Source organism: Schistocerca nitens, chromosome 5 (assembly GCF_023898315.1).
Source record: "Schistocerca nitens isolate TAMUIC-IGC-003100 chromosome 5, iqSchNite1.1, whole genome shotgun sequence".
Taxonomy (NCBI): Eukaryota; Metazoa; Arthropoda; class Insecta; order Orthoptera; family Acrididae; genus Schistocerca; species Schistocerca nitens.
The window spans coordinates 223,793,908-223,818,019 of record NC_064618.1 but is presented as its reverse complement, the minus strand read 5'-3'; the positions used below and the strand labels follow the sequence as shown (position 1 = coordinate 223,818,019).

At 44.2% G+C, this 24,112-nt stretch overlaps 1 protein-coding gene across 1 annotated transcript in view; it reads right to left on the bottom strand.

The window, feature by feature from the left end:
* LOC126259739 (thyrotroph embryonic factor-like) overlaps window positions 1-24,112 on the bottom strand; it is a 641,028-nt gene that overhangs the window by 184,483 nt on the left and 432,433 nt on the right. The window lies entirely within an intron of this gene.

Below are 24,112 nucleotides of genomic sequence, written 5' to 3'. Positions count from 1 at the left end.
GAACAGTGGACGTTACATCTCAGATGTGTTACGACCAGTGGCTCTACCCTTCATTCTATCCCTGCGAAACCCTACATTTCAGCAGGATAATGCACGACCGCATGTTGCAGGTCCTGTACGGGCCTTTCTGGAAACAGAAAATGTTCGACTGCAGCCCTGGCCAGCACATTCTCCAGATCTCTCACCAATTGAAAACGTCTGGTCAATGGTGGCCGAGCAACTGCCTCGTCACAATACGCCAGTCACTACTCTTGATGAACTGTGGTATCGTGTGCCGGCCGGAGTGGCTAAGCGGTTCTAGGCGCTTCACTCTGGAACCGCGCGACCGCTGCGGTCGCAGTTTCGAATCCTGCCTCGGGCATGGATGTGTGTGTGATGTCTTTAGGTCAGTTAGGTTTAAGTAGTTCTAAGTTCTAGCGGACTGATGACCTCAGATGTTAAGTCCCATAGTGCTCAGAGCCATTTGAACCATTTTGGTATCGTGTTGAAGCTGCATGGGCAGCTCTACCTGTACACACCATCCAAGCTCTCTTTGACTCAATGCCCAGGCGTGTCAAGGCCGTTATTACGGCCAGAGGTGGTTGTTTTGGGTACTGATTTCTCAGGATCTATGCACCCAAATTGCGTGAAAATGTAATCACATGTCAATTCTAGTGTAATATATTTGTCCAATGAATAGCCGTTTATCATCTGCATTTCTTCTTGGTGTAGCAATTTTAATGGCCAGTAGTGTACTTCCTTTTCCAGTTTTTGCTTCTCATCTGAGATCAGACATAAGTCTTGGTCCAAAGAATGTAGCACGTCAGCCGCGACACATACTTCTGTAACGACTCCAACATCCGGTTAAATACGCTGACTGCCACATTCGATGAAGGGGTCGTACTCCTCCACCAGTTCTACAGAGGCTTGTCGAGTGCCTGACTCCAGTAAAACACTTCTCAGAAGCAACGCGGTGACGCAGTGACTGAAAGCTCGTTCACCGAGCAATAGCACTCGCGGACTGGTTCCCGTCGCCTACCTCTCGCTAGTGCGGATGCCGAGTCTTCTGACAGTTTAAAGGGTGTGTGTGTGTGTGTGTGTGTGTGTGTGTGTGTGTGTGTGTGTGTGTGTGTGTGTGTGTTGGTGAGGGAGGGAATGAAGAGGAATGGGATGACAGCGCTGTCGTAAACGTAATTCAGTGCGGGACGAGGAACGCCAGGCACTGCTTTCGACATGCCTGCTGGCTGCGGCGAGTGCGTCTTTAGAGGAGAGTTACAGCATTCTGCCAGCACCCTCTCTGACAGCTACTGCAGTCTTCGGACGCCAGTAATGTTTGTCAAGACAACGTGCATCAAAACCGACGTGTAAGGTGGTCAGGTGGCTGTCGGCACAGTACCAGGAACAGCGCTTGCGTCATTTACAACAAAAGTGAACTCGCTCAGTATGGTAAACACGAGTACTTTATGTGTCCTATTGTTACATTCGTAGGTCCCTGCTAGAGTTTTTTTTTTCATGTTCGCTAATTAAATTTCGTTTCATAAATTCTGATATCCGCCAAACATAATCTAATCCTTTTGTTATTTACGCCTGCGTGTCATCTTCAGTGGGTGTCGATTTGTTTCTGTAAACATATCATAAAATGTTCACGGTTAATTTTAAATTTTATGCCTAAAAGTTGTAACATGTGTACCTTTTCATTTTGTTTGGATTGCTCACCTGACAGAAGGTTAACTGTGAAAGTGGTTGGCCTGTTTTTATGCCTATTTTTCGTTTGACAACATGTCATCCCTGAAGTAGCCCGAGGAATTTGCTTTGGAACACTTCTTCGAGAGCAGTAGTTGTGTATGCCTTGTACTTAAGTTTTTCAACTTCTTGTGCATCTTCGATGTATTTTCTTTTTCTGTTGCAATTACGTCGGCGTGACGGAAAAGTAAAGCCTCCGCATAATTATGTGAAACCTCTTAAACCTTTTAAGTAAAACAAACGACAGCAACTATCTGGAACATTACTCTTCATGTCTACATATTCATTTCTCAACATGTCACCCTTTCGACGAACCCTTTCTCCCTACGAGAGACCAGTTTGATGATAAAGCCAATGTAAAATGTTTGATTTTGTTGACGGAGACATAACCTCATCTCCGCTCGCACCACTTCACCACTATCGAAGCGAAGACCTCGAAGGTGTTCCTTAAGATATGCAAACAGATAAAAATTGTATGGGGCCGAGCCGGGACAGTATGGAAGCTGTTGGTTGGGGTTGGGTTGTTTTGGGGAAGACCAGACAGCGAGGCCATCGGTCTCATCGCACTAGGGAAGGACGGGGAAGGAAGTCGGCCGTGCCCTTTGAAAGGAACCATCCCGGCATTTGCCTGGAGCGATTTAGGGAAATAACGGAAAACCTAAATCAGGATAGCCGGACGCGGGATTGAACCGTCGTCCTCCCGAATGCGAGTCCAGTGTCTAACCACTGCGCCACTTCGCTCGGTATCGTATGGAAGCGTCGGACTGTTGCACATGACGCCGAGCTCGTGTTTGGTCTGGCGTGGTCATGTTGAAGTGGAGGGTGCTCAATGTGTGGACGAACTTTTGGAATTAGAAACTCGATTACAGCACGCTGATACCCACGCACTGACATAGTTACATTATGCCGCGTGGAATTAGCCGAGCGGTCTAGGGCGCTGCAGTCATGGACTGTGCGGCTCGTTCCGGCGGAGGTTCGAGTCCTCCCTCGGACAAGGGTGTGTCTGTTTGTCCTAAGGATGATTAAGGTTAAGTAGTGTGTAAGCTTAGGGACTGATGACCGTAGCAGTTAAGTCCCATAAAATTTAAAAAGAAGAAAAAAAGTTACATTACACATCTCCACGTTGCACGCTACAATTGGGAGCCTTCTAGCGGCAGAGGTCTTCAGATAAGTAGGGATGAAAAATAAACATGTAGAATGTTAAGTTTTTTTTTCATTTAAAAAATTTGAGTTTCCACAAAAAAATATGTGGCCTATTACTTTTCAGCATTCCCTCGTACATAAAATGTCTCCCACATGTTGCAGAAATCCGTATTATTACAGACTAGTTTGGAGTTTGCTGAAAAGCGTATGTCATGGATTTCAAAATGGGATAAAGTGATCTTCAGTGATGAGAAGAAGTGTAACATAGATGGGCAGGGGTGGATTTCAATATTATTGCGATGGGCTGAGAACAGAGTAACAGGTAAGAATGTGGAAAAATTTTGGCAGCCTTCTGCGCTAAAGGTAAATCACGCATTGGTTGGCTAAACACTCTAATAAAATTGCACATATGCTCTGGGTGCTAGAAACAGAAGTGACTATAATGTACGATCATCTAGGGGACGAATGCCTAATGTTCTGCTAGAACCAAAAATTGGTTTTTCTTTGCCTCGTGATGACTGGGTGTTGTGTGATGTCCTTAGGTTACTTACGTTTAAGTAGTTCTAAGTTCTAGGGGACTGATGACCATAAACGTTAAGTCCCATGGTGCTCAGAGCCAGCCAAAAATTGATTTGAAGAGAGAGATATCGGTATCTTGCCCTGGCCTGCACTTCGTCGGGATTTGAACTCAGTGGAAAATCTTTGAGAAATACCTGCAAGGCGTGTTTGTAGCAATGGAAGGCAGTTTGAGGCCGTATGTGAGCTGACAAGTGCTATACGGGAAGAGTAAGGCACAATCTCACTGCAAAAACTACAAACGCTCACAAAATCAATCCCGAAAAGAATTTTTGAGGTAATTCGAAAGAATGGAGGTTGGACAAAGTACTAACAATGCAATAACACAACATGGCAGTGAGTGTCTTTATACCAATTTCCATCCAGCAAATGCAAACACCTTATTTTCTTACTCGTGTTATGAAAGAAACTTTGTAATTTCCATCGAAGTTGTTTATGTCTTATACATATCTATTACTTTCATAGTAAATTCGATATGCTTCAGACATTGTACTAAGGTCCGAGGCTCGATCCTTGGATTTTTACTTATCGTGTCCTGAATCTCTGGCAGTTATGTCATCATCAGTTATCTGCTATACTAGCAGGTCCTTTGCCTCTCCATTTTCTGCGATCCATTGCTTCCTTCTTAAGGGTGTTGTATGTTGTGCTGTCCGTCAAGTTATTCAGTACCTGGAATCTCTTCCTTCCACGCTTCCTTTTCCCTTCTACGTAACCTTCTAAAACTGTTTTCATCAGTCCGTCATTATTTCTTAATATATGCCCAATCCAATTTCTTTTTTTAAATTCTCTTTATGTATACGTGAAAAATGTCAAACTGCAATGTGGTTCTTCCAACAATAGTGCTCTGTCTCTAATGACCGCGCTGTCGACGGGTCGGTAACTCGAATCTGCCTTCCTTTCACTGCGTAAAAAGAATGGCGCATTGTCAGAAGACAGTACATGTTGTGAGTTTCTGCTGCGGTTCGTGTAACAGGTTCATCAGAGTGCGAGGGTAAACGCGCGGCGCCGGCCGAAGTGGCCGTGCGGTTAAAGGCGCTGCAGTCTGGAACCGCAAGACCGCTACGGTCGCAGGTTCGAATCCTGCCTCGGGCATGGATGTTTGTAGGTTAGTTAGGTTTAACTAGTTCTAAGTTCTAGGGGACTAATGACCTCAGCAGTTGAGTCCCATAGTGCTCCGAGCCATTTGAACCATTTTTAAACGCGCGGCAACTGGAAACGTACTTCACAGTTGGCAGTAGGCGGAACACTAAGATTCTTATGAGCGAATTGTCTATACTTGACAGATTCATTGTGTAATTCTGGCGGTATGTGGACGTAATGCAATGTCGTGCCCAGCCACTGTGAAACGGTGCCTACAATTTGACCAAGCCACACAGACGTGGGCGATGGTGATCAAGGAGTCTATATCATTCACCAGGCGATTTGCACCTTTTCGGTAAGCTCATGAGGCTGATTATGGGTTTAAAGGGACTAAACTACTGGGTTATCAGTACCTCCATTTGAAGAGAGAAACACGTAAAAAGATAAAAAGCGAAAAAATTGGGGACTTGGCTGCTCCAACCGTATAAGCAAGTCAAAGAGTTTAAAAAAAGGGCGTGACAGTAGTTCTAACATGAAAGGTAAAAGAAACGAGAGACAAGAGAGGCAGCATCTTGCACGAGAGGTTCTAAAGGCACATCAAGATGAGGGGAAAGAAAGGAACCTGCTATCACATGGAGGATACCCGCCGCGGGGGAAGGCTGTCCCCCCCCTCTCCCCCTCCCCCCCCCCACACACACGCACACAACCACCCCTAACACTGTAAATGCGGGAGTATTATAGTTTCGAGAAAAATTCGCTCTGTCAGGAAATGCAACACTTTGGTAGTGGCTGCCTCGTGATACGTAAGCATCTGAGGTAGTGAGGTAGGCAAGTTGAGAGCGTGAGGCAGATCGGCCAGCAGGGCGCACTCAACAAGAACATGCGCTACCTTCAGTAGACTATTCCAGCTGCAGTGAGGAGGATCCTCCAGAAGGAACTCGTGGGTCTCGTGTGGCTGATGCGCTGTCGGCACAGCACAATGGCATCTTTCAGAGAGGCCTGGAAAGATGCCTGCCACACCTTAGTAGGCCCCTTATTCTCTCTTAACTTGTTTTGGGTCGTAGTAGCCTGCCATTCCATTTCCCAGAGCCTCATAACATTGCGTCGAAGTTGTAATCGTAAGTATCTGCCCCGTATTCCGAAGTCAAGATCATATCCTGCGTTTGCGTCTATAGCTAGACGATCGGCGAGTTTAAATGGTGATGTAGAAATGGCTCTGAGGTCATCAGTCCCCTAAAACTTAGAACTACTTGAACCTACGGACATCATAAACATCCATGCCCGAGGCAGGATTCGAACCTGCTAGCGTAGCAGTCGCGCGGTTCCGGACTGAAGCGCCTAGAACCGCTCTGCCGCAGAGGCCGGCCCAGAAAATAACTGAGGACGTTGGTTGCAAGTGTTTTTCTGAGATGAAAAGGTTGGCACAGGAGAAGAATTCGTGGCGGGCCACATAAACTCATCCATAAGGGTTAAGAACATACAAAAGGTATAGCCAGCTCATTTCCTGGAATGCCTACATGACTCGGTGTCCAGATGAAGGCCACTGTCTCGATTACTTGAAAGAACATCAAGCGGCGAAAAAGATTTTCTAACGATGAGGAAGATCAGACAGCAATTCTCGAATGGCTCCTTGACCAAGGAACTGAGATCTGTTGTCGAGGTATTAAACGATTGCTAACAGGTTCCAACTGTTGGGTATAGACACTTGCACACTGGTGCATAATAGTGTCATATATCTGTGTAACTTCGAAGTGTAGCGCAGCTTTCCATAAAACTTACTTGGCATCCCATAACTGCGTGTAAATTACTTTTTTGTCCTTTGGCCTTCATCTGGACACCGAGCCACGCAGGCATTCCAGGAAATGAACTAGCCGAGCCAACCGATGTGGCTGATCGGTTCTATGCGCTTCAGTCTGGAACCACGTCATGACCTGTGTGGCTCAGCCCAACATTTGGACTGAGAGTAGCTCTACCTCAGTTTTGTTATAGAGGAAGAGCGGGCTCAATAGTAATACATAACGTTACTTGACACTCTAGAAGGAAGACAATATTTAAACTTAAACATCGTATATCATTCAACTCGTAAATCGTCAAACCATATTAACTTCTGCGCGGTAGGTAAGTAAACCACTGGATAACTGAGCGTTTGATATGCGAATCATGCCGTCCATTCAGAACAAGTAAGTGTCCATGGCAAGCTGTTTCACATACAGGAATGTCGCCATTACTTCATCAAAATCAGGAAAACTTAAAACAAACTGACCTTTTTTTTTCCTTTTTACTTACTTACGTGATGAAGGCTCTCGCGCAAGACGAAAAATACCTCCTATTAACTGACTCGTAGGGATGAAAAAGAAATGCACAATATTATACTACGAGATTATCCGAGATGAAGAATGACTGCCATCATGCAATACTAAAGTGATTCCACCCCGCCCCTCTCCAAATGCACTCGTTAGGGCAACCCTGCGAAGTCTGTTTCTATCGTCAGGCAAGGAATTTGATCAAAAAGTTTCAAAACTGTTCCTACCTTATCGTGAGAGAAAAAGAATTCACATCCCGAAACGAATGCATCAAAATACGTTCGATTGTGAATATTTGGCGAAATGACGCGTTACGTGTGATTTGTTGCCAAACTGTGCCGTGATAGAGAATCTTTTATGAATGTAAATCACCTTTGTTTCTCTATAGAACAAAACCACCATCTAACTGTAAAAACGCCAGTAAGTGTAAACCATCTGTTAGTTCAAATGGCTCTAAGCACTATGGGACTTAATATCTGAGTTCATCAGTCCCCAAGACTTACAGATACTTAAACCTAACTAACCTAAGGACATCACACACATCCATGCCCGAGGCAGGATTCGAACCTGCGACTGTAGCAGCAGCGCGCTTTCGGACTGAATCGCCTAGAACCGTTCGGCCACAGCGGCCGATCATCTGTTAGAAATAGTACCCAATTTTGTATACGAAGTTCACGTGTATGGTTTTTCATCTCTTCCTGCAGATTTATTTGCAATGTTACCTTTTCGTTGACCTTTCCTTTTCATGTCAATTATGAAAATATTAATAAATACTATATACTGAACATTATTTCGGTTCTTTTGCAATGTAAGTAATGTAAAAATTTAAGATAATAAAAACCAGTTTCCGCATAGGGACTCGACCCCACGACACTCGAATCACTCTTTCATGCCGGCCGATGTGGCCGAGCGGTTCTAGGCGGTTCAGTCTGGAACCGCGCGACCGCTCCGGTCGTCGGTTCGAATCCTGCCTCGGGCATGGATGTGTGTGATGTCCTTAGGTTAGTTAGGTTTAAGCAGTTCTAAGTTCTAGGGGACTGATGACCTCAGATGTTAAGTCCCATAGTGTTCAGAGCCATTTGAACCACCCTTTCTTACTCTTTCCGTTGCGTCAACCGCTGCCGGGTAACAATGGTAACATAAAAAGTGCCCGATCTGAATGAAAAACGATATTTATTTCTAAACACTTGGCTATCTGGAGTTTCCAGTTCTGTCACTTTCATTTCCAGCCAAGCCATGCATGTAGCATAGATCTGAACGATATCGGTAATGACGAATAGGCGCGGTCTTCCTACAAGAATGGGAGTAAGCAAAGAGTGCGGAAAAACTGCGCAAAATGTCCTTTTTGGGTTCGACGTGAGACACCATCGCAGGTGCCTAGTCTGCCGGAAAGACACGATCGGCCGTATTTCCCGCAAGCCTGTCGGCGCGGGCTTCTTTGTTTTTCGCACCGGGTTCAGAGAAGCGTGGGCGAGGCGTTGGCTGGAGACGTTACGCCGTGGCACAGGCAGACAGACATCGACCGGCCGAGACGGGGCTAAGTGGCTGCAGCACGCGCCGCCAATTAACTGGCCGCTCGCTGCCGCAGCAACAGGTGGCCCCGGCAGGCGCAGCCTCCGCTTCTGGGAGCCAGAAAGCGGCCACTGTTCACTCGCCAAACACACCGACGTCGCCCACTCCATGCGCGCCTCTAGTTAGGTCCAGTTGTCGATACTCTCACTGCGCGGTGACGACTCGTATCGGCTCGGACTTACGACTTGCACCAATTCCCTGCTTACAAGGGAACCTCCCCATCGCACCCCCCTCAGATTTAGTTATAAGTCGGCACAGTGGAAAGGCCTTGAAAAACTGAACACAGATCAATCGAGCAAACAGGAAGAAGTTGTGTGGAACTATGAAAAAAATAAGAAAATATACAAACTGAGAAGTCCATGCGCAAGATAGGCAACATCAAGGATAGTGTGAGCTCAGCAGCGCCGTGGTCACGTGGTTAGCGTGAGCAGCTCTGGAATGAGAGGTCCTTGGTACAAGTCTTCCCTCGAGTAAAAAGTTGAAAATTTCTTTTCAGACAATTATTTTGCGCCGGAGTGGCCATGCGGTTCTAGGCGCTACAGTCTGGAGCCGTGAGACCGCTACGGTCGTAGGTTCGAATCCTGCCTCGGGCACTGATGTGTGTGACGCTCCTAGGTTAGTTAGGTTTAAGTAGTTCTGAGTTCTAGGGGACTGATGACCTCAGAAGTTGAGTTCCATAGTGCTCAGAGCCATTTGAACCAATTATTTTGCGAAGCTGCACGGGTACACAGAGCAGTATTGTTTACGTGATCGTGTGTCAAGTATCAAAGATCAGGCACTCACACATAATCAACTTCGCTCTCCAAAATTCCAGGACATGTTCAGATTTCCTTCGACATATGCAGGATTTGACGATCTACACACGGAAAAATTTGAAAACGTTAAAAACATATGTTTTGACAGAGCACAGGGAAAACTGTTGCATTCATTTGTTGCAGTTTATGTGACAAACTCTTGTGTTTCCATCACTTTTTTGGGAGTGATTATCACATCCACAAGAAAACCTAAATCGGGCAAGGTAGAAGAATCTTTTTACCCATTCGCCAAATGTACAAGTTAGATAGATTGACGACATATTCCTGTCATGTGACGCACATGCCGTCACCAGTGTCATATAGAATATATCAGACGTGTTTTCCTGTGGAGGAATCGGTTGACCTATGACCTTGCGATCAAATGTTTTCCGTTACCATGGGAGAGGCACGTCCTTTCGTCTACTAATCGCACGGTTTTGCGGTGCGGTCGCAAAACACAGACACTATACTTATTACAGTGAACAGAGACGTCAGTGAACGAACGGACAGATCATAACTTTGCGAAAATAAAGAAAGTAAACTTTTCACTCGAGGGAAGACTTGAACCAAGCACCTCTCGTTATAGAGCTGCTCACGCTAACCACGGGACCACGGCACTCCTGAGCTCACACTAACCTTGATGTTGCCTATCTTACGCATGGACTATTCAGTTTGTATATTTTGCTTATTTTTTTCATAGTTCCACACAACTTCTTGCTCTTTTCTCGATTGATCTGTGTTCAGTTTTTCAAGGCGTATCCACTGTGCCAACTTATAACTAAATCTGAGGGGGGTGCGATGGGGAGGTTCCCCTGTTAGTGCCGACCTCGCTATGCCTGGAGGTCCATTACGTTCCTTTCGGCGCACAACAAGAGTCGCGGAGTTTGTGATATTCGCTATTTTTGGCTTCATTAAAACAGCAAATAGTTAACAATAATTCAAGAACAGTCTCAATCGCATTTATTATCGTTATTATACCGCCAACCCGTTTCAACCCGACGTAGGGGTCATCTTCTGGGCATTTACACCATTGGTCGACTGCTGGTGGTGTCACTCCTGTCTACATAACGGCAGGAAACTTTGGTAGTTTCCTGATCTAATTTTTACTAAATGTATAAAAACGTTTTACGTCTAAGTTTGAGTGAAGTGTAAAGAGAAGAACTGTTATAACTTATCGTGATGACGAAAGGGCGACACAAAAGGACAATGGCTATACAGGGTGTTACAAAAAGGTACGGCCAAACTTTCACGAAACATTCCCCACACACAAAGAAAGAAAATATGTTATGTGGACATGTGTCCGGAAACGCTTACTTTCCATGTTAGAGCTCATTTTATTACTTCTCTTCAAATCACATTAATCATGGAATGGAAACACACAGCAACAGAACGTACCAGCGTGACTTCAAACACTTTGTTACAGGAAATGTCCTCCGTTAGCGAGGATACATGCATCCACCCTCCGTCGCATGGAATCCCTGATGTGCTGATGCAGCCCTGGAGAATGGCGTATTGTATCACAGCCGTCCACAATACGAGCACGAAGAGTCTCTACATTTGGTACCGGGGTTGCGTAGACAAGAGCTTTCAAATGCCCCCATAAATGAAAGTCAAGAGGGTTGAGGTCAGGAGAGCGTGGAGGCCATGGAATTGGTCCACCTCTACCAATCCATCGGTCACCGAATGTGTTGAGAAGCGTACGAACATTTCGACTCGGGCATGGATCTGTGTGATGTCCTTAGGTTAGTTAGGTTTAAGTAGTTCTAAGTCTAGGGGACTGATGACCTCAGCTGTTAAGTCCCATAGTGCTTAGAGCCATTTGAACCATATTCTAGCCATAAAAGCACTAATAGTCACGGAGCAGCTTTATTACTGATTTGCAACGGCTCACAACAAAAACTGTGCCAACATGGTGTGTACTGTGTCTGGCCTCTTCCAAACAGCGACTTCGTGTGCAATCAGGATTGCTGCTTACGCATTATTTTACAGGCAAGAGGGCACAGAGACAGTCGCGAATACAGCAATAATTCCAAAATAGTTCCATGACAGCGTTGCAATATTTTTTACTATTATTTTACCCCCAGGAGAGTCGAGCGGCGTCTACGTACTGCGAGCACACAGAATTGCTTCCGCGGCTGGCAGACGTCAATTCGCCTCAACCCGGCGGTCGATATCGAAGTTGACCCTATTGAGTCGGCGGCGAGATGCAAATTACTCGCCAATTCGGCGGATCCACTGCCGCCCAGTTAATGCTAACAAGGCGGACAGGAAAAGTGCCACACGTGCTCCCTACCACCGCGCCACACGGCGGTACCAACAGCTATGTCCATGTCAAGAGCCAGAAAAATTTTACTAAGTCGTGATTCTGCAATAGCGATGCACAACAAACTCTACATTTGTTCTCACTTTTCTGCAGGTTCTGCATAGTGCACTCTAAGGAAGTGCTAACATCTTAGATCTGCAGCAATGAGTCCTGACATTGGGATGCTCATTCTGTCGTTTACATAGACTGGACACAGACCACTACATTCACTCACTCACTCTACATTTACATCCACATCTACAACCCCCCCTCTTTATTTCATTAGCACATGGTACTTGGGAAGAACGTCTGTCGATAATAATTCGTATGAGCTCTAATATCTCAGATTATTTTGGTCTTAGTTCTTACGGGAGACATACGTGGGAGGAAATAATATGTTCCTTAACTCCTCTTCGAACGTATGCTCTCGGAATTTCAATAATGACTTCCCCGTGATACAGAACGCCTCTCTTGTAGCTCAGTTTGCTGAGCATCTCCGTAACGCTCTCGCGCCGACCAGACGATTCCGCGACGAAATGCGCCGCTCTTCTCTGTATCTTCTACCAGTCCTACCAAGTAAGGGCAACAGACTGATGAAGGATATTCAAGAATCGGTCGAACACGTGTTTCGTGAACCACTTGGCTCGTGGATGCATTACATTTCCCTAAGATTCTTCCAGTGAATCTCTGCCTGGCATCTGCTTTTACTACCATTTCTTTTATGTGGTTATTCCACTGTAGCTCGGTACAGGAGGTTAAGCTAGATATTTTACGGTTATTAATGTTTCCAGCAATTTTTCATCAATGGACTTATCGAACAGTAATGTACGTGTTCCAGCATTTACGTGCAATATGTTGCACTTACTTAAGTTCGTGGTCAGGCTCCCACGCACTGGAGCGATCATCGATCCTCTGCAGGTCATTCTGCATTTCGCTATACGAGGTGCGACAATAAACCAATGACACTGATTTTCTTTGAAGATGTGGCAACCCTGCAGGCTTGTGTAGGCACAATATCTCTGGCCTTGGTCTATAAGCTGCTTCTAGTCCAAGCGGGACATCGATGCAACTGCTCAATCGTGAGTTGTGCTGTAATAAGTTAACACGTATTTGTGTCTCTCGTCACGGAAATGGAACCGCGTAATATTGCGCAACGGTATGCCATTTCTTTTTGCGTTAAATTGGGTGAAAACGGGACGTCAACTTACGGTAAGCTTCAGAAGGCTTTTGGAGCGGAGGTTATGTGAAGAGCTCAAGTTTTTCGTTGGCATAAAATGTTTAGTGAAGGCAGAACGAATGTCGAAGATGAAGATCGCAGTGGACGACCATCAACCTCACGAACGGATGTCAACTTGGCCGGGTGCGTGACTTGTACGATCTGATCGAAGATTATCCGTGCAAAAGATTGCAGAAGACCTGAACATCAATCGAGAAACGGTTCGTCTAATAATAACTGAAGATCTTGGTATAAGAAAGATTTTTGAAAAAATGGTCCCCAAAAATCTCACACAACAACAGCGAGAAACACGGAAAAGTGTGGCAGCCGATCTGTTAGAGCAAACGGAAATCAATCCAGAATTGTTGAGTAGTGCTATCACTGGTGATGAATGTTGGTTTCTTTCAGAACGATCCAGAGACAAAACGCCAAAGTTCGCAATGGTGCTCAAAGGGATCACCCAGACCAAAGAAAGCTCGCATGTCAAAGTCACAAGTGAAATGCATGCTTGAAAGCTTCTTTGATCCCAAGGGAATTGTTCATAAAGAGGGGGTGCCTCCTGGACAAACAGTTAACCAATATTACTACATAGAAATTTTAAAAATACTTCGTAAAAGAGTTCTTCGTGTCCGTGCCAACATTGCTGATAATTGGATTCTGCATCACGATAATGCGCCATCCCATACTGCTCTGTCGGTACAGCAGCCGGCCGGAGTGGCCGAGCGGTTCTAGGTGCTACAGTCTGGAACCGCGCGACCGCTACGGTCGCAGGTTCGAATCCTGCCTCGGGCATGGATGTGTGTGATGTCCTTAGGTTAGTTAGGTTTAAGTAGTTCTAAGTTCTAGGGGACTGATGACCTCAGCAGTTAAGTCCCATAGCGCTCAGAGCCATTTTTTCGGTACAGCAATTTTTAACCTCAAAACAAATTTCAGTACTACCACAGCCACCTTATTCACCAGATATCGCTCTGTGCGACTTTTTTTCCGTTTCCAAGAGCCAAATGGCGGTCAGAGGGCCACAATTTTCAAAAACAACACAAGATAACCAAAAAGCTGTGACGAAGGTCTTGGACGATATTACAGAAGATGAGTTCCAGAAATGTTACTATCAGTGTCAGAAGCGTTGGAAAAAGTGTGTGCTATCAGAAGGGAAGTACTTTGAAGGAGGCAACACCAAACTTGACTAAAACGGTAAGCAACTTTTTTTCACATCAGTCTCATTACTTTATTGTCGCATTTCGTAGTCTCCTTGCACTGCAACCTTTCTACAGGTAACAGCATCGTCTGAAAAAAGTCCCGCAGACTTTCCAGCACTACACAGTCTACAAGGTCCATCCACATTAATATGACCAACCCCAATGTGCACGTCAACGTGCAATAACCACCCACAGACGGGAGGTGGCAGTACCAACAGGGTATATAAAGCGTGTCAGGGGACGTGGAAAACAGTGCAGTCGTTGTCGTAATGCGGAAACGGGGCGACTTATCTGACAAACTAAATGGCATGGTCATTGGCCTTCGGGTCGAGGGTAGAAGCATTCCCGAAGCGGATTAGTCTGTAAACTGTTCGCGTGCCGAAGTGGGTTAAGTATACCGTACATGGCAAAATGGCGCTTCCAAAACCGGCCCCGGGGCAACAGCGGTGCACCAAATGCCATAGATGATAGGGGTGAACGACCGCTGCGGGGACGTCTACGGCGAATAGGCGTGCAGCTGTTGGAACAAATAAGCGCCTCGACGGCCGTTCAGCGAACGTTGCTGCGTGTGGGCGTCTGCAGCAGACGGCTGGTTCATGCAACCACGCAGACTGATGTTCATTTGGCGACGAATCGATGAACTTAGTGCTAGAGCTGTATTTCTGCTCTCCGCCGGAAGGCAAACACGATGGCGCTCGTGAACAATCTCATAGAAAACTACATATCTAACTATGTCGAGCAGTGGAAGGAAGGAATAGAAATGTCTGTGGACTCATACAGATCAGTTAGTTAGGTAGGTAGCTAGTTACAGGTTCCATACGGGATTTGAACGATTTTTGCTATCGAAATGTTATGGAATGAGTCCATTTACAGGCTATGTTCAACATTCTTTAAAGGCCAGCAGTTTTTAACTAAAAATTCGTCTGTGGAATAGGAGTTGCTGTCCAGAACATATTATTCTAGGTTAGATGTAAAACTCGCCTTGTTACGTGTCGGAGTTTTATGTTAGTGAGCAAACCAACAAAAATATTTTCTTTTTGAAGCACCGACAGCTTTAAATGGTTCAAATGGCTCTGAGCACTATGGGACTTAACATCTGTGGTCATCAGTCCCCTAGAACCTAAGGACAACACACACATCGATGCCCGAGGCAGGATTCGAACCTGCGACCGTAGCGGTCGTGCGGTTCCAGACTGTAGCGCCTTTAACCGCTCGGCCAGTCCGGCCGGCTACTGTTTAATAAACGTCATTTTTTCTACTGCTGTTGATATGTACTGGATGTAAATGGTGCCACACTGGTGTAAGGGAAATCGAGACGAACAATTTGATATGACACCTGCGGTCCATTAAGCCGGGAAACAACCTGTAATATGTTACAAAAGCCTAGCCCTAGATAGATGTCAACCAAATTTGGTACAATAACGCTTTTTGTCTGTTTTTGACTGAAAAGAAGTGCTGTTGGGATAAAAACTACACAGCTCCCACTAGTGTGTGGGTGACATAAGAGGTGAACAGAGAGAGGGGATAGGACGAGATGGGTCGAGATGAGGGACGAGGACAGAAAGAGATGAGGGAGAACTAGACAAAGATGAAGGGGAGGCTCTGGCTCTGAGCACTATGGGAGATGGAAGGGAGGATGGAACTGTAGGAGGCACGTGGAAGGCAGAAAGGGATATTGGGCAGGTGGAAGAAGAAGACGAAGAAGAAGAAGAAAAAGAAAAATAGAGAGAGACAGAGAGAGGGGGGGGGGAGGTTGTGTTTGAGGAGACAGGTGGAAGTGAGAGGGGGTGTGGGGAGCCAGGTGGAAGAGATAAGTAGGATTAGGGAAGATATTTACTAAATTTTTCCCCATGAAACGACAGCTAACATCATTCACCATGGATTTAGTTGACCTGAAGTAGTTTAAAATATGAATCTGTGTCAACCAAGTCGCAAGAATGAGCAATGCAGTTAGGTAATAGTTTTGTCGACGTAGTCGATCTTTTTCCTTGACAGAATGTGAGTCTCTATCTCTGATGATTATGGAAGCTGAAGAAATGAATTAGAATTCGAGCCACAGCCAGGACTAGATCCTTGTTCTCCTGCTTACTAGGCAGATTTCCTAACCATTACACCACTGCAGCAGTGTTGCCAATACTGCTACAGTGTTGTAACGGTTAGCTCATCTGCCTAGTGAAAGATAGACCCATGTTCTACTCCCGACTGTGGCTCGGATTCTAATTCATTACTTCAGCTTCTCTCGTTATCGAACATAAATTTCGTGTTTCAGGACGAAAGATCATGTCGCAAGGCCACACCATAGACAAATTAGGCATCCTCTCTTGAGCTGTACGGCATTAAAAAAAATCACAGGTTCAAACGTGTACTGTAAACAGAGTATTAATTGTGCAAAGGTAAACATTAAGAATGAAATGTGTTTTTATCCGTAGTCATCTTGATGTACCTCTAAAAAACACACACACACACACACACACACACACACACACACACACACACACACCTTGAAGAGATACCTACGACTCGGCATCACCGATTCCCTCCAAATTTTTGGTATATACAAGGCTTGTGCAGAAATTAGACTGAAAAAGGAGCTCAAAATGGCCAAGCGTTTAGAAAAAATAGCATTTGGGGCGCGGGGCGGGCGCAGTTTCCAGGAAGCGGGTGGGAGGGTCGTGGGATCGAGTCCCTATGCGAAAACTTTCTTTTTATTTTCAATTTTTACGTTACTTATACTGTAAATAAAACGAAATAATGCTCAATATAACTGTATTGAAAGGCATTAAAAGGAAAGACAACGGACAATTTGGGTTAGGGATTGTACGGCGTACACGAGAACTTCTTATATAAAATTAGATTCTTTTATTATTTTACAGCTGTTGATTTACACGTGCTGGGGTGATATTCGTAGTAGAAACAAGGGGACCCTCTGTTTGCGTGCAGCTGCCGAGGGCCGCTCGAAGGTCCAAATGAAACTAACGGTGGTCCTGTATGCTCTAATTACAGTCCCTTCTTGGACAATTATTTGCAGCGTCTTCATGGAGGCTGTAAGCGCAATCCTTTCTTGGAAATTATTTGCAATCACAAATTTTTTGCCTCTCCTTTTCATGCCTTTTATGAAGATATTAATAAATGCAACATATTGAGCATTATTTCCGTTTAATTTCCAGTGTGACTTAGGTAAAAATTGAAAATAAGAAAAGTTTCACATACAGATTCGATCCCACGACATTCGGATTGCCGTTTTGTGCTCTTCCCCGCTGCTCCAACAGCTTGCTGGAAACAACTCTCAGATAAATGTCTCGTGTCTCGCCCGACCCGTGCCAAAAATGCCTTTTTTGTTTTCTGTAAACGCTTGGACATCTGGATCCCCCACTTCCGTCGCCCTCATACCTGCACAAGCCACGCACACACCACAACTTGGAACGAAATCGATGATGACGAGTAGGCGCCATCCCCTTGTACATGATGAATTATCCTAGAAACTTATTCCATACACATTATTGAATGGAAACGTGCAAATGCGTTAGGAAGTTGGTCGCTTCTTAAAAGCGAGGAATACACAAATATACAACAGGAGAGTCATTTCCAGAATGAATTTCCACTCTCCAACGGAATGTGCGACGCTTTGGATCTTCCTGGAAGCTTACAACTGTCTGCTCAACTGGGATTCAAGTCCGATACCTCGCCTTTCGCGGTCAATATTCTTACCGTCTGAGCTGTTCAGTCACGACTCACATGCATCCCCACACCTTCACTTCTGCCAGTACCCATACAAAACTTCTCCTGCATACTCGTGCACATCTAGTGGCAAGTTTGGAAAGAGGTAAATGCAGAAATGAAGCTGTGAGGACAGATCTTGCCTGGACAGCTACGTCAGCAAGATCACTGCCCGCCTAAGACTAAGTATCGAGTTCGAGTCCCGGTCCGATACACATCTATAATTTGGCAGCAAGTCTCAGCTGCGTCATTTCTCTTGTGGCAGACCTCATACACGACATTTTACGGCGGAACCTAAGACAACGATTGTTGTAAAGTGCTCGTCCGCTGCTGTCGAGTTGATTTGCATGACATTTGTTAAACGACACAGCATAGGTCCGAAAAACACACGCCATTCCCTTCAGCAGGGGTTATAATAAAAAGGATGAATATGTGTGCCGGTTTAGAGACCACTGTTGCGTACAAAATAAAATACTTAGGAAATATGGAGAAGATATTTAATGCGACGGAAATGTTCGAAACAGATTGCTGTCATGATCGAAAAGACTACACAGGAAAGATTAGATAACGGTTCATTGATATGGTTCGAGAAGAGATGGCGGAGTATTGGGAGCGGGATAAGAAGCCCCTTCCGGGCATATAGCCTATTTTTATACGGTTTGTGGAGAGATGGCGCAGTATTTGGGAGGAGTGGGACAAGAAGCCCCTTCTGGGCACGTATCCTATTCTTTTTAATATTTTCCCTAAAATCACTTGTAAATGCCAGAATGATTCCTTCAAGGCGATGGGGGCGTCTGTTCCCAATACTAGCCCAAAATCTGAGCCTGTACTCCATCTCTAGTAACTTGACAGTCGACATGACTTCAATAAGACTAATCGTTGAGACAAACTCGTTACCAAGGCTTTTTAAGAACTGATATATTGTCAACGGAAGCATGCGACCGTATAAATGTTTATACAGTAATTTATTACGTAAAGATCGCCTAATCAGTACAGTACTCACATTAGCGACTTCGTAAATTTTATGTGATGGTTAACTCAGTTTTGTTGTGATATATAACCTCAAGCTACAGATATTATGTTAATAGAGTAACATATTTCATACAATTTAATGATCTTTAGAATGCATAATTTGAGTTTATATATCATGACGAAACTGTTTGTGGATTAATTCACACGTCTGAAGATGCCAATAAATTTACGAAACCGATGATGTGAATATTGTCGTAATTAGGCGATCTTGACGCAACAAATTATTAAAATGTTATCAAGGGCATATCAAGAACGGAATGGACAATTATCGTACTTACTCGCTGTATCACTTTGTAATAAAGGACAACGTCATTCGCCGACATTAGGCGCTTGTGGCTGGAGTCACCTGCTACGTCGCTCCAGTTCGCTGTGGGTTCCTACAGCCCTGAGGCTGAACCGAGACCGTCTCCACGTTTTTCTAGGCACTTCTGGCCTTGATGTTTTCTCAAGGCAGTTGCAATTAAGCCGCAACTGTTGCTGGCTGCGCGTACTTTGGGAACATCTTCCTCTAGGTTGCTGAATGAAACAGTTTGCAAGCTTTTCGTCGCGCAACTTACCGTGTCGCATGCGAGCAGAGATTTCATACAAGCGCACTTCCCAAAGTTGAATTCTTTCGGCATTCGCCTAAGCCTCCAGGATGGTGGAAGAGATACTGCTCGCAAACTTCTCAGGATCTCCGCGCTCCCTATTGATTCGGTACCTGTGGTAACTCTCATGAATCCTGCTCTAATGTGATACATTTTCCATTTTCTGAACTATGGTTTTTTCGGACGCGCGCCACACAACCCATAGACAGGTAAGCAAAATCGACTTTCCTTGAACTGATTCCAGTAGTTTACTTAATGCAAACTGTACGTATGTGATCGAATGCAGGATCTAAACTATCCATAAGGAGTCAGTAAGTTGATCATCTAAGACAAATACGTCGACGCTCTGTACCGGTAAGTACGTCAAGAGTTGTTACAATTCATGACGAAAACTTCAGCGGTTATTCATTTTGCACAATTCGCTACTAGTTTCGGTAAATGACCATAATCAAGCTTCCTGGCATAACGGCAGGAAAGTTTACTAATATTTCTGTCGTTTATGCCAGCTAAGCTTGATAACGGTCAGTGACCGCAACTAGTAGCGAATTGTGCAAAATAAATGGCAGCTAAAGATTTCACCATAAATTTTAACAATTGTCTCGTGGCTGAATATCCCCACCTGCAATCAGACATACAAGCGTAAAGAGTTGCCGTCTCGAATTATTATGATTAACTTGAAATATATTTTCACTTCAGCGGGAATATTACAATTAACTAGACGGTCTAGTTAACTGTGCTATCCACCTGTGAAATAGAAAATTAAGTAGTATATGTACAACCCGATTTTCTCATTTTTTTCCAGAACCTGTACTCCGTTCACCTATGTTTACAGCCACATGCCCCGAAATTTTTCACAACTAGAAAGTGATATTAAGTATCTACTTAACAATACTTAAAAGTGAACCACAGATTCCTTTTAAACTGAGAGGTTAGTTGAATAACACCGAGTTAGAAAACTACTTGAATGCCCAAAGCAGGTGAACATAATCTTCCTATTAGCGCACATGTCAACCATTGAATGAAGCTGTAAAAACCGACAGAAATAAGCGATTCACTTAATGACCTGCGCTGGGTTCTGTTTACACGTTTATTACCTTAACACAGTCTCATTTTACAACCTATAAATTTTTGCTACTACTGAGATTATTCACGGACAATGCTGTTTCACATGATCAAAATCAATTGTTAAATGATTTAGACAAGATATGGTGAGAAAAGTGGCAACTGACCCTAAATAATGAAAGTGTGAAGTTTCCCACGTGAGTACTAAAACGAATTCACTAAATTTCACCAAATTTCTTCTCCGAAAGTGAAAATACTTTGTTGGCGCCCCTACGTAGGGGGGAAATATGCATGGTAATAAAATCAGACAAATCAGAGCTCGCACTTCGTTTTCCCGAGAATAGAACGGTAGAGAAATACTTCTGATGTGGTTCGATGAATCCGATTCCAGGAAATTACACGTGAACTGCACAGTGATCATGCAGATGTAGATTTTCTCTCCCTGTAATGTGGCGGCACGCCGCCGGGTGCAAATCTTATGTGACGCTATTTAGGCGAGTTGCGCGTCGGTGGTGATGAAATGATGATGAAATAATGAGGTCGACACAACACACGATCTCCGAACGGAGGAAAATCTCCGACCCTGCTGGAAATCGGAACTGGGCACCTTCGGTGCCAAGCTCAGCCAGGCTTACACCGTAGCTCTCGAAGTGGAAGTGGAAGTAGATGTAGACGTACGGACTGTATTTCATCCACAAAAGAAGTGGCTTACAAAACACCGGTTAGCCTGTTTCTTGGATATTGTGTATCAGTCTGGGAACCCTACCAATTGATTAATGGATTAATTGATGAAAACTTGAAGTGGAAGAAGCACATTACTGAGCTTCTCAGACAACTAAGGTCAGCAACTAATGTTCTTCGTACAACCTCTAGTCTTGGAAACAAACTAATTAACCTGGCGTATTTTGCATACTCGTATTTACACTCAGTAATGTCTTGCGCAATAATGTTTTGCCGGTAACTAATCACTTGAGTGCACAAAAGCGAGTAGTAAGAATAATACGTGGTGTTAGTCTGCTGTCGTCGGGTAGGTACCTAGTGAAGGAGTTGGGCATTTTTAACTGCACCATCGCAATACATATATTCGTTAACGAGAGTCTTTATAATTTATGCATCATAATTTGAGAAGAACTGTGTTATCCAAAGCTACAACACTGAAGAAAAATTTTTTGATTTGCCCAACACTGTCAAGTGCCTGACACGTAACAAAACAAGTTCTGTGTCTAACATAAAATCATTTCTCGTAGACAATTCCTCCTATTCCACGGACGAATTTTTATTAAAAAGTTGGTAGCCTGCAAGAAAAAGTATAGTTTTTTTGGCATGAGTAGGATTAAATATTGATGTCTCTATTAATGTTAACATGTATACCTTGCAAGCGGTCTCGCTCCGCATGACTTCAATGAAAGAATCGTTCAACAGATCTATCGAACATTAACTAACTGAACAGAAAAAATACACACGGTCCAACGAAGAATGGCGCGTTTTCTCAGAGGACTGTTTAGTGGGCGCGAGAGCGTTACGGAGATGTTCAACCTTTTCCAGTGGCAGAAGCTACAAGAGAGGCGATGTGCTTCAGGGAGAGGTTTACTGTAGAAATTCAGAGAGAGTACGTTCCGGGAAGCGTCGTAAAACATTATTTGCTCCACATAGGTCTCGTGAAATGATCACGAAAAGAAACCCGAGAAATATACCTCCAAGCACTATGGAACTTAACTTCTGAGGTCATCAGTACCCTAAACTTAAAACTACTTAAACCTAACTAACCTAACGACAGCACACACATCTATGCCCGAGGCAGGATTCGAACCTGCGACCGCAGCAGCAGTGCGGTTCTGGACTGAAGCGCCTATAAATTAAGAGCTCGCACGGAATTTTACGTATAAACAACCTTCACACGCGACTTCCGGAATGGAACAGGGAAGGGGGATCAGAGAGTGACAGCAGAAGTACCGGGTGATCAAAAAGTCAGTATAAATTTGAAAACTTAAGAAACCACGGAACAATGTAGACAGAGAGGTAAAAATTGACACACATGCTTGGAATGACATGGGGTTTTATTAGAACAAAAAAACAAAATCACCCCATATTGCTAGACGCGTGAAAGGTCTCTTGCGCGCGTCGTTTGGTGATGATCGTGTGCTCAGCCACCACTTTCGTCATGCTTGGCCTCCCAGGTACCCAGACCTCAGTCCGTACGATTATTGGCTTTGGGATTACCTGAAGTCGCAAGTGTATCGTGATCGACCGACATCTCTAGGGATGCTGTAAGACAAAATCCGACACCAATGCCTCACCATAACTCCGGACATGCTTTACAGTACTGTTCACAACATTATTCCTCTACTACAGCTATGGTTGAGAAATAATGGTGGCCATATTGAGCATTTCCTGTAAAGAACATCATCTTTGCTTTGTCTTACTTTGTTATGCTAATTATTGCTATCCTGATCAGATGAAGCGCCATCTGTCGGACATTTTTTGAACGTTTGTATTTTTTTTTTTTGGTTCTAATAAAACCCCATGTCATTCCAAGCATGTGTGTCAATTTGTACCTCTATCTACATTATTCCGTAATTTATTCAGTTTTCAAATTTATACTGACTTTTTAATTACCCGGTACTTTCCGCCACACAAGATGTAGATTTACCACATCGTTCGTTTGGTTGAGAGATAATTACAGAACAAAAACGTAGTATGTCTTACCAAAATATTCTTTGACTTCTGAGAAAAATTTTGAGAGCTGTGTTGTACAGAAAATTCAATATGAGGCACTCCAGTACGTTCTCAAAAATTACATACAAACTTCTTTCAAGTGAGAGCTATTCCACCTTCGAGACACACCGAGGAATAGTTAAATTTAATATGAAACAGCGTTACTCCAAAGTGAATAAGAAAATTCGTTTGGAAATCAATGAGCTAATGGAAGTGCTATTACTCTCCATTAAGCACACGTAATCACATAACGGAAGTAACGACCCGATGAATTATTCATGTTGCCGCAGCCTGGAATGGGATTAGATTGAACCGTACGCATGCTAGTACAGCTCTCGTCTGCCCGCGACTAAGTGGTGCGCCAGGCGGTCGACGAGTTCATTTCAGGAGGACCGCCGCAATTATTTCGACTCAAGTGTTTTCGTCGCCGATATGCCGGGCTTAAGGAATTCCCCAACTAAATATTAAATGGTTCCTGGCAATTATATGCGGAGGAGGACAGGAGGCAGGACGTGGAAGAGAGCAAAATTACGAGGCTAACGACTCGTTGACATCGAGAACATCAGAGACAGTGGTCTATCTGGAACCGCCCATGGCCTTATCGTTAAAGACAAACTTTGCTGCCGTCATTGTGGTTGATTTAAGGACACAAACACATACCACTACACTCTACTAAGTTGGTCTCTAACTTAAGCGTTCCGCTAAGTTCTTAGACTTTAATATGTGTACCCACCAGGACTGTGTGGAAATACGAAAAAGGTTAAAAATTGAGACTTTTGAAATGTGGTGTTACAGAAGCTTGCTAAGAAAATAATTGGACGAACTACATAATAACTATTTAGAACTATGAAAAACATATGATCCGACTCAAACGTATCAGAACCAAAGCTCAAAGATAAACATCAATAAGGTAGAGGAAAAGGCCAGGAGTAGAAAAGGATGTTTCCAGAATGAAATTTTCACTCTACAGCGGAGTGTGCGCTGATATGAAACTTCCTGGCAGATTAAAACTGTGTGCCGGACCGAGACTCGAACTCAGGACCTTTGCCTTTCACGGGCAAGTGTTCTAGGAGACGAAGTACTGGCGGAATAGAA